Genomic DNA, 12,477 nt, shown 5'->3' with positions numbered 1-12,477 from the left:
AAAAGCCATATTACGTAAACGATACTTTACAATATAGAATTTAAAATAAAAACTGACTAAAATTACATATATATAAATTATTTTAAATATATACATTATTAGAAAACAGATATATATATTATTAAAATTAATTTGGGATATGTAACCTCTCGAAAATTGTTTCGCAGCTCAATGAAAATACTGTTTTAAACGCGGGAAATCAGGACAGGTGGCATCACAGTGACGTCAGGTTATTGCCTGTTACGTCCCCCCATTAGACTCGCGTCGGCGAGGAGTCGAACAAAGAAATGAGCTAGCCCTTCTATTTATCCCTGTGATGGAACAGGGAATTTGCCCTCCTTAAAAACGTTTATAGGCCAGTCCGCTCCATCTAGTTCAGAAACGAAATGATAAGTGGCGATTATCGCCGGTTAAATGCAGCTACAATTCCTGATCGTTACCCAGTCCCGCACATTCAAGACTGTATGCAAGTTTTAAAGGGAAAAGCTATTTTTGCAACCTTTGATCTTGAGCGGGCGTATCACCAAATGCCCGTTAATCCAGCTGATATTTCGAAAACTGCGGTTATTACGCCTTTTGGACTATTTGAGTTTCCGGTCATGACTTTCGGCTTATGCAATGCTGCACAAACGTTCCAACGCTTCATAAATCAGGTGTTAAACGGCCTAGACTTTTGCGTACCTTATTTTGATGACGTCTTAATCGCCTCCTCTTCAGAGCAAGAACACCTATCACATTTGAGAACAGTTTCTTGAACTTTTTCAAAGGTACGGTGTCAGTCTTAATCCTTCCAAATGCGTTTTTGGCCAACCAAGAGTATCCTTTCTTGGTCATGAAATTTCCGCTGATGGCGTTCGACCCCTTCCAGATAGAGTCACCGCTATCCGCGATATGCCCGAACTACAGTGAAGGACTTAATAAAATTTCTTGCTATGCTCAATTTTTATCGACGTTTCTTACCTCATGCAGCAACCATACAAGCATCTCTAAATTCTTTTTTGGTTGGAAGCAAGAAAAACGATAAACGTGTTATAACCTGGACCACAAAATCTCGCGGAGCGTTCCAAAAATACAAAAATGATTTAATTTCGGCAACAAATTTGCAGTATCCTTCCGCATCTAAACCATTATACTCTACGATTATAAGGTATTCCTCTCAGTTTCCTAGCGTGTCTTTGTGGTGTAGTTGTTCTGCACGCTGGGCCGGTACTCCAGAGGTCCGCGGTTCGATTCCCGGCGAAAGCATTGCATATTTTTCATCTCTTCTGCTTCCGAAAAATAATTTAATGTCTCTACACGTTGACGCATCAACAACTCATATAGGAGCAGTTTTACAATAGAAAGATCAATAATTATGGAGACCACTATCATATTTTCTAAAAAACTCTCACCAGCACAAACTAGATACAGCACTTACGATCGGGAATTATTAGGAATTTATGAAGCTGTCAAATATTTTCGACATATGCTAGAGGGACGCGTTTTCATGATCTTCACAGATAACAAACCCTTAACCTATGATTTTCAACAGCATTCGGATAAAGCTTCTCCTCGTCAAATGAGACACCTAGATTTCATAGGGCAATTTTCAACAGATATCCGTTATATTCAGGGTTCTCAGAATATTGTTGCAGACAGCTTGTCTCGTATTGAAGAACTAGCCGTTCCTTCGCCAATAACTTTGCCGCCCTTGCGGATGAACAACACCGGGATTCAGAACTACAAACCCTCTTGAAAAACAAGTCTTCCACCAATCTCAATTTTCAGCCTATGCAGATGTCACCTGGAAAATCACTGTATTGTGATGTTCAGGATTCAAGATTTCGACCTTATGTTCCCTCCGGGTTTCGCCATGCCATTTTTAGTCAGTTACATTCTTGCATGAAGGCTTCGAAGAAACTGATACAGCAACGTTTCGTATGGCTTAGCATGCAAAAAGGAGATAGCCAACTGGACACGCTCGTACTTGGAGTGCCAAAGATCTAAAATTGTCAGACACACCACCAGCCAACTTAAAAATTTTAATTTGCCCTCATCTCGCTTCAATCACGTGCACCTCAACTTGGTCGGGCACTTATATTTGTTAATAATAATATAATACATGAATAAATTAATTGCTATGTATACATTTTTCTTACCTTGGATGAAGCAAATTTATCATTTACTTCATGAAAGTCGATCCTTTCAAATTTTTCTCTTTCCACACTTAAAAATGCTAGATGACTTAGGGGATCTTGTCCCATCGTTGATTGTAAATATGTGAAAATTTATTTTAATTTCCTGAACGAATGTTCATAGCTAGCATTTGATAATGAAATAGTAAATAGTATTTGAAGTGCGACTCTTAGGTTTGAAAAAACATTTTCTCTATAGATCTGTAGTGGAGTTTTAGGTTCCGTTTCTTTTCTACTGCGGAGTAACGTCATGCAGTCACACTCGCTGCTCAAAACAATTAGGGGATATTGTGGGTTCGGTATGAATTAACCACATAATCGATAACTTTTTTGAACAAAAGAAATAGAAGATATTATAAAGGAAAATTATAACGTTTACAAAGTTGTGAATGTGCAAATTTAGTTTGTGGCGTCAAAAACTATGCGTTTTAGATAAGGAGCGACCTGCAGTATTCCTTTTGTAATAGGAGATTAAAAACAATTTACATACGTTGAATGCTTCGTAGCAGTGAATATACGATGTCTCAGCAAGATGACTTAGTTGAATCGGTAGCCAGAATGGCAATCAGTCGTTTACAGCAGAGTCAAACGCAATCCATTGTAGCGGAAGCGTTAGGATTTTCACAAAATGTCATTTCCAGATTATGGAATCGGATTTTGGAAACTGGATATGTTTGAGAAATTTGGGACAAGGTCGTGTTATCGTTTTAAAATAAAAAGCGGGAGATATACGTGCATTTCGTTTTAAAAAATAAAAATATCTCTACTTTGGAGAAAAAAGTGGTCAGAAGGAACGTTTTGGTTAATGTACTGCAAACATTTTATTACACGTTTTATCAGACAAATCAAGAAAATAAATAATTAATTATATTACAATAGTTTATTAATTTTAAATTTATTTTCCAGAAATCGATCAAAATAAAAACTGAAATTTTTCGGAAAATCTTGTTTCGAGACCATTTGGCGCCCGGGGAAACATGCACCCCGTTGACCCCCCTCCCTACCCCATTGCATGTTGACAGGAATAAACCTGCAACGTGTTATCACTGCAGAGGGCCACATCCGGCAAATTTCTCTCAGTGCCCAGTAAGACCTCAAGAAAATAGATCAAAATGTACTCCCAGCCAACCTTCTATCAGAAATCCATGGAATCTGCACAAAGATTTCCCTCCTCTCAGTGTAAATCTAGAAAATAATAAAAATGTGCACATCGCTGAACCCCAAGAAGCAAATAATTCGCTCTCAGAAATTTTCAATCTTGGATCTTTAAAAACTATATGGACTACAATAACCGAAGGCCTAAAAGAAATGAAAAAACAAAAATCTGCTATTGACAAAATCAGCATCATAGTTAACATCATTGATAAAGTCTGCAGTTACATTTAATATGCCTAAAAACGTCCATATGTAAAGCTTTAAAATTATTTCCTGGAATGCAAATGGCTAAATAACAAAAAGGATGAATTGGGTGATCTTATTCTTGAATTAGAATCGGATGTTCTGTTAATACAAGAGTCTCATTTACAACCTGCAAACAAAGTACTTTATGCAAATTATGCTACTTTCAGATCTGACAGAACTACAGGGTGAGGAGATGGAACTATTACTTTCGGTAAAAAGAGTATACAGCATCAACTTACACAAAACCAATGTACTTCTTTTGAGAGTAATTCTATTGAAATTGAAATTGAATCTAACACATTCATAATCCCAATATTTATATTCTACCGAATCATAGGCCAATTATGGCTGAAATTGAACATGTTTTGGACTCGAATTATCCCTCTCTTGTAGGTGGCGATTTTAATGTGAAACATCAATGTTGGAATCCTGGTGCAAGCAATAGAAAAGGTACTGAAATTTTCAATTTGATCCAGGATAAAAATTATGTTATGCATGCTCCTGATGAACCAACACATTTTGGTTACCATAGCTCCTCCATCATTGACTTTTTTCTTTCAAATAACCTCAGTTACAATAGTCAAACTTCTGTTATTCCTGTTTTATCTTCTGATCATAATTCTATCTTGCTTGAAATTAATATCAAATGCTTCCTTCCTGCATTAGGTCGCAGCATTGGAATTACTAACTGGAATAAATATTCTCAAATTCAGACAGAAACTATACCAGGAAATCCTTGCATTAGCAGTAAAGAAGCCTTAGACACGGAAATTCAAAATTTTACCAACAGTTTTCAAAATTTTACCATGCTTGAAGTTCTGCTACCAATAAATTCATCAGTAATCATCCTTTTCTTCCTCTTCCGAATAACATCAGGCAAAATATTAAATATAAAAATCGCATCCGGAAACTATGGCAATCTACTAGAGACCCTAGAATTAAAGCTCACTTAAACGCTCTTCAAAGGACCATTAAAAAAGATATTAGAGAATTTAAATCTCAACGATGGAGCAACTTCTTAAACACTCTTGCTACTGAAGACAATTCCCTCTATGACATTGCTCGTAAATTCAAAAAGCCTTTCAAGCAGATTCCTCCACTTCATGGTTGCAATGGACTTGTTTATTCTGATGAAGATAAAGCTAATACTTTCGCTGATATTCTTGAAGATAGCTCCCAATGCTTCCACATATGATAATGGTCATATCACCAAAGTCAATAGCACAGTATATTCTTTCCTTAATAGCCCTGGACCACCTAATTTCACCTTTCTTGCTTCTCCAAGAATTGTTGCGGATTTTATTAGCTCTTTAAAAACTAAAAAGGCTGCTGGATGTGATGGCATTTTTTCCAAAGCACTCAAGCATCTTCCAATTAATGCAGTTACTTGCTTAAGTAAAATAATTAACTCAGTTATCAAGCTCTCTTCAAAATTATCGGCCTATCAGTTTACTTAGTCTAATTTCTAAAATTTCTAAAAAATTATCCTGTTTTATATTAATCGAATGATGCCTGCTAGCTCTTATACTCCTGATGAACAATTTGGATTCAGACATCTGCACAGCACCAATCATCAGCTTCTCCGAGTTATCAATTCTATTATTGATGGATTCAATTGCAAATTTCCTACCGGCGCAATTTTCTTAGACATTGCCAAAGCCTTTGACAGAGTGTGGCACCAAGGACTTATATTCAAACTAATTCAGTTAATTTTCCGAACCACTTTATTCGACATATTGCCTCTTACCTCAGAAATCGCACTTTTGCTGTCAAAGTTGGAAACACCCTCTCAACTACTAGAAATATTACTGCAGGTGTCAATCAAGGCTCCGTTCTCTCTCCTTTTCTTTACAGTATTTATACTCAAGACATTCCAAAAGAATCTCATATTACTATCGCCTTATTTGCTGACGATACTGCTATCCTATCTCAAGCTTCAACCATCAATACTATACAAATTTTTCTACAAAACTATTTGCAGCTTCTTGAAAACTGGATGACGCAGTGGAGAATCGCCGTTAACACTGACAAAAACAAAGCCATTATTTTCAGAAAAGGGCAAACAAATTTCCTTCCTCCTAATCCCATCTTCTTTGACGACGAAATTCAGTGGACGGATCAAGTGAAGTATCTCGGAGTCACATGTGACAAAAAAACTCACTTTTCGGCAAAATTTACACGAAACTGTCAGGAAATTAAATATCTCAATGGCTACTATGCGTCCTCTCCTCGGCAGACATAGCAATCTGATTATCAACAATAAGCTTATTTTATATAAGTCCATCCTTAGACCTACTTTACTTTACGCCAGTCCGGTATGGGGACACGCCGCTAAAACCCACATAAAAAAGATCCAAGTTATTCAAAATAAAACCCTTCGTACAATTATTAATGCACCCTGGTTCATCCCGAATTCATATATTCACAGAGATCTTCAAATTGATGCTATACAAAATTATATAAAAAAACTTGCAACAAATCTTTTCCTTTCTGTACTATTACATTCAAACAAACCTAACATTTTGTTAATTATTTGAAGTACCTACTACCTTACTGATCCAACTTTTTTTCACATTGCTGGTCTATTTTCATTCATTTCATCTTTCTTCGCCGACTGATGGCGGCTAAGTGAAATATCCCATTTTACCATCTTGATTCTCCATATTTTCCTTTTATTGTTCCACACATTCTTTTATCTGATGCAGAGTAAAAGCGCGCTCCCGCGCGCTGTCACTCTCTTTCCATTCGACGCAAGTCAAAATAATTTAAAAATGAGGATATCTTTAGAATTTCCAGTGCGTAGTCTCGCGCCCTGGAGATAAAGATGTTTTCTTTCCCGTACAGCGTTGCCATTACTTGCTTTGAAATCTTTGAGTTTTTTAATCAAAAATTTGTTAAAGTTTTACAAAATATGAAAATAGGTAATAAAACAAATCCCAAATTTGTGCTTCCAGATGCTCATACTCGGGGGGGGGGAGAACATACGTTATTCAAAATTTGATGGCTCTAAGTACCGCTGTTTTATCACAATGCGTGAAACATATATACATTCATGCAGATTCTTCATTATTTAACTTCTTTAAATATAACAACAGGGCTCTAATATCTGGTGGCAACAATTTGAAAAGTGAACCGACATTTAGAGTGAACCAACGCAAAATGCCAAAAAGAAATTAATAGTCCTTCTGGGCAAATTGTCCGTTTGGACTAATAAATAAATAAAATAACTATTAAAATAATAAAAAAAATTAGCAACTATAATATTAAATAATTATTATTAAAAATTCAATAAAAATGTAAAGATAAATAAAAATTTAATTAATTCATAAATTAATGATGAATAGCTAAGTAATAAAATAAAATACCAGACATCGTCTTGTTAGGGGCTGTGGGTGAAATTGCAATTTCTTAAGAACTCGGTCGAGCATTAGCTAAATTTAGGCCCTTTGGATGAGCAGATAATGTACTGCTTACCAGCATATGAATAGAAATGAGGTTGTGTCGTCCATTCTTCTAAAATGACGTTTCGTCCAATTTTTCTTCCCTCGCCTGTTCACCTGCAGAAGAATGCTTTTACCTACTGTCCTCCTAATCTCAGAGGCTTAGAACGGTTTCATCCCCAGCTCAAAAATCTGCTGTTTCGTCGCTGCCTTTCCCCACCAATTCCCTCTTTTTCGTTTCGGTGTATTCTAAGAACATATAGTGAATTTGAGTTTCAGAAAGCAGCGCCTCCTTTTACTCTTTATTACACGAAGAACATCGGTAGAACAAAAAGACGAAAGTAAAAGTCAGGTGGCCGACATCAGTCGACGAAAAGGGTGAGTTTCTGGTCGAAGGTCCAAATCAGTGAACTGAAGAATCTAGTATGAGTAAAAAAATGTTAAGGATGGAGAATGTCAGATGGATATTTGTGCTTTTCTCTGGGAAATGGAGAACATCTAAGAGAGTTGATGCAGTTGTTAGGATGAGTGAGAACTGAACAGAAGAAATTTCTGGCAAGATTTTGAATATAATCTTGAATTGTATCTATTTTGAGATCAGAGTGGATATACGAATTTGGAATAAACCATGGCGCGTTGATAATCTCTCTGAGTGCTTTGTTTTGAAGAACTTGGATGTGTTGAAGGTGAGTTTTGGCAGCGGGGCCCAGACAGGAGTAGTAATGCTGTTCGAAGTATAGATTTATATAAGAGAAGTTTATTAGAAGCGGGTATATGACTTCTGACGAGAAGTGGGCGCATATTTGCAAGCGTGATATTAATTTTTTTCACATTTTCCCTGAGATGTTTCTGAAAAGTCAATTTTTATCAAAAATGATTCCTAGATATTTAACTTCGTCAACCAAGTCAATTTCTTCATCAAACAGAAGAGGTCTAAGTGGAGTGAAATTTGTTTGGCCTTTGCGAAAAATATTACGGTATTAACTTCAATCCTCCAAAGAGTGAGCCAATATTCTAGATGATTGAGGTAATGTTGAAGAAGGAGCTGGGTAACAGTAGAAGCTTGCGTCATAACTGCAGTATCATTCCGGTTTATTCGGTTACTACAAAGCACGCTAGAGCTACCTGTGTGGCAAACAGATGGCATCCTGGCATCCCCCCTTTACGAGGAGAGGGTTCTTGCGCCCCTTCTAGAGACTTGGCAGATGAAAAGGAGATATCACCGCGCGCATGCGCAGATGCATTTCAGCTGCACCTTAATTTTCTTAGGTCTCAATCACATTATGTTTCGGCTACGCGGGGCTTGACGTCGAAAGGGACAATTCACAGACCCGCGCAATTTCGGGAAACACACGTGGCTAGGTTACCATTCTCACTTACTACAAAGACTTGAACGCCAAACAGTAATCGATTGTCGCTCAAATCGGGATCACCTGATCCTTCAGAAGCAGAAATTATTGGTTGATTTAATTAAGTTTAAATAAAGAAAATTGGTTGTCTCTACCCGAGACCCGAGACATTTTCGGTGAGATTTGAAAAAAATCCCGCGTAGCCGCAACATTGCTTCGGTAGTTAGGCAGGACTTCTCTTCAGACGGTGTTCTTTTTTCTAGGAATCCTCCCGTTTAAACCAGTGCTACCAGAATCTCGTTTCTCAGAAAAGTCCCATCTAGCAGGGACTGTAGCCATGTGTGATAACCTCTTTACAGTTGCCTTGTAAATTTATATATAGTAGGTGTGAAGAATAAAATGTTGATGTTAAAATGTCTCGTCTCAATTTTTTGAACCTGTAAGTTATTTATTAAGCAACAACCTGCCTAAGGGGAGGGATGCCTTCGTGGAGGACGTTTTAAGGGAAACTGGGTCATACGGACGTTACACATGGGGAAAACCGGGAGAATGCTCTGCAGCCAGCCCGTTCGCAGGGATTCGAACCCCGAACCGAACTACGGGTGTTCAGCAACTTTACCGCTCAGCCGCTGATTGGCTCATGTGTGATACGAGGAAAAAGTAGATGATTTATGTTGAAAAAATATTCTGAAGAAGAAACTGCTTTTTTTAATCATTTACATCTGTTGTGTCAATATAAAAATTTTACCTCTCGGCTGCTGATTGGCCCACACACATACAAGAAAAAAGTAGATGACTTATGCTGAAAAAAAAAAAATACTCTGAAAAACGAACTGTTTGTTTTTTAATCATTAACATCTGTTGTGTCGAAATAAAAAGTGTAATCAAGGTTATTCTTTGTATTCGGAGGAATTTTATTCTGTACCCATGAATTATTATTATAACAGAGTATGAAATGATATAAATTGAGAAAAGGTTTTCGAAAACGAGAATTTTCATTTCTAATTTATTTCAAAACGAGACATCATATTGATTTCCAAAATAATTTAAATCTGCTGTGGTGAAATAAAAATGTAATAGAGAATATTATTTGTACTTTTTTATTGTATATATGGGATTTACTATTATTACGTGTGTGTGTGTGTGTGTGCCTGTTCAAAATAAATATTTCAATTATGTACAATAAAAAATATAACAAAACAATTAAGCTTATATAACAGCTAATTGCAAAAGAAAAATTAGAGTCATAAATCTTTCTTAATATAAAGAGCCATTTTTTAAATTGACATTAAATTACATTAATTCCATTATCTATTAGAAAATAATTATAGCGAATCATCTATTGACGACATCTCTAACAGGTCATTTTCTAAAAGAGACTTGTATTTTTGAGAACAAAAACAAACATTGGCAGTGAATATCACCTTTTTAAGACGACCACATGTAACAAAATTGTTACATTCAGATACGCACCTTTTGAGTACTTCGGAAATTCATTATTCTGCTCAGCATAATTTGTCTACATAAGATCTTGTTGCGTACGTACGGGTTCGTTAGGAATTGAATGCACAATTCCGATGAAAATGAACAAAATTTATTATTATTACAACAAATAAAACAAAAGGCTTAAATTTCCTCAGATATTCGTACAGTATTACAATATCTCACAGTCTTTTAACTACTCTCACAATCTTTTAACTACTCTAACGTTCAACAGAACTTAATTCAAAACAGCTAGTGAAAGCTAATCCGTGAATTCGCTACAGTCAATAAGAGCAGTTTTCTAAACAAACTCTTAAAACAACAATTAACTGAATTGATCTTCGATTTGATCGTATCTTTATTTCTGGCTTCAACCATTAAGAGTTTTTACCAGTATCATGAAAATTACAACCATTATACATTTGCTAGGTTTAAAATTAATAAAGATGTACACTGCTCAAAAAAAAAAAAAAAAAAAAAAAAAAAAGGGGGGGGGGACAGTGCTATATCTCCTGTTCTACTGGGCCGATTGACAAAATTCAAACTGCGTTTTTCATGTCTCGAAAGCGCGACTTAGGATATATATTAGATTTATATATAGCACTATTCTAACATAGGTATTTTGACACAAAATCGGACTTTTTCTGAAATAACATACCAATTTTTTTACATATTTCGATTCTACAACTCAAATTACGCCTAAATATGAAATTTTGTAAAATTTGGAGCGAAATTTACGAAGAAATTCACAAATTTATGTTGGCGCTTTTTTTTTCAGTTGCGCCAAGAATAGTTCACTTGGCGAACTTCTTAATATATGGCAACCTAGTTTCTTTCCCGTGAGAGGAAAAAAAGTCACCATCGTTCCTTTTTTCCAAATAATATTCTTCATATTATATTTTTAATTATAATTTATTATTTTAAGTAATTTTTTCTTTTTCGAATTTCATTTTAATTGTTTAAGTTGCATGTTTTTTTTTTTTTTTTTTTTTTTTTTCCGAATAATTGTTTTAAAAATTTCTATTTAACCTACTCGAACTGCGTAAATAAAGGTGCAGCGTTTATTTTCTTTATATATATTTTTTGTCATAGTTATTATTTTAGGTAATTTTTAAATTTTTATACTTTTATTTTAATTGTTTGTGTTGCATTGTCTCTTCGGATAATTGTTTTAAAATTTTTTATTTATTCCTTCGAACTGAGCATTTTAAATATATTTATTAATATAAATTTTCCAGAATTTGATTTTATTTATTTGAATTGCATTTCTTTCGGAGGAATACTTTGTACTACGATGAGTTTGAAAACTGCATACTATATTAAAAGAGAAAATACAGTAAAGCACAGTTTTACACGCCTTTCAATGTTCCGTTCAGAAATGATATATATAAATAAGAGAGATGTATAACCGACATTTTAATTTAGGATGACTTGCCAACACTGCTTTAAACAGTTTTATCATTGTGCCCATTGCTTTACACAATTTTATCATACATTTGGTTTCTTAAAACGTTATTCATATTTTAGTCAAATATTTTATTTTTGAAATCGCAAGAATCAAATATCATAAGATTAAAAAGTTTTAAATTAAAAAAAAATACAAATACTAAATTATACGAAAAAATTTATTTTTTCTTCTCTTTTTCTTTAAGCATTCTGCAAGTATATTAAAAAGTATCCAACTTTTCGAAACATTTTGGTATTTCTGACAATCATTTTAATAAAGTTATCGCCTTCCATTTCATAAAGGCCCACAAACGGCTGGGCGGTAAAGTCGCTGAACACTGATAGTTCACTCCGGGGTTCGAACCCCGGTAAACGGGCTGGTTGCATGGGTGTTTTCATGGATTTTCTCATGTGTACCGCGTATGACAGCTGGTTTCCCTTAGAAAGTTCTTCACGAAGTATTTCGTCAGAGCCTTTATCAGTCTTTATAGGCTAAACATTTTGAAGGTATGAGATGAAAGGAAAGACTGGTTTCATCAAAAGGTTTTGGTTTATTTAATTATGACAAAGCACACTAGGGAAGGGGAGGGATGCCTTCGTGGAGGACTTTCTAAGAGAAACTGGCTCGCATACACGTAACATATGGGGAAAACCACGAAAACGCCCATGCAGCCAAGCCAGCCCGTTCGCGGGATTCGAACCTCGAACCGAACTACCAGTGTTCAGTGACTTTACCGCTCGGCCGCTGTTTCATCAGGAGGGAAAAAACGCCTTTAGGTGACATCCACATACAATACTGGATAAGCTCCTGAATCTTCAAATAATTCGACTGAGAAAATCACGGGATTCTCCATTTATGATACGATATGATGTTGTATAATGTAATTTAAATTTATACAACCATATAGTCTAAAACCAGTCGCTCTTCACTTTAATCTGCAATGATATCGTTTTTGTCTTTTCTGCTAACACAAGCTCAATTGATGGTATTTGCTGGTGTACACGTCCAAGTGCTTTCGCTTTGAACGCCTAAATTCTTTGAAGTATCCTGAAAGTATACTCAAAAGCGTTCAACTTTTTGAAACATCTTGGTATGTCAGCCAAATTTCTCTTCAAATGTTTGCTTACTTTTCTCCCTAATTTTCTTATTTCTTTCTACAGTTATTTTCAGTGCTCACACAAGAA

Source organism: Stegodyphus dumicola, chromosome 5 (assembly GCF_044657685.1).
Source record: "Stegodyphus dumicola isolate Sdum_Otavi_A_Nest chromosome 5, ASM4465768v1".
NCBI classification, from domain to species: Eukaryota; Metazoa; Arthropoda; class Arachnida; order Araneae; family Eresidae; genus Stegodyphus; species Stegodyphus dumicola.
Note: the sequence above shows the minus strand (reverse complement) of the source record.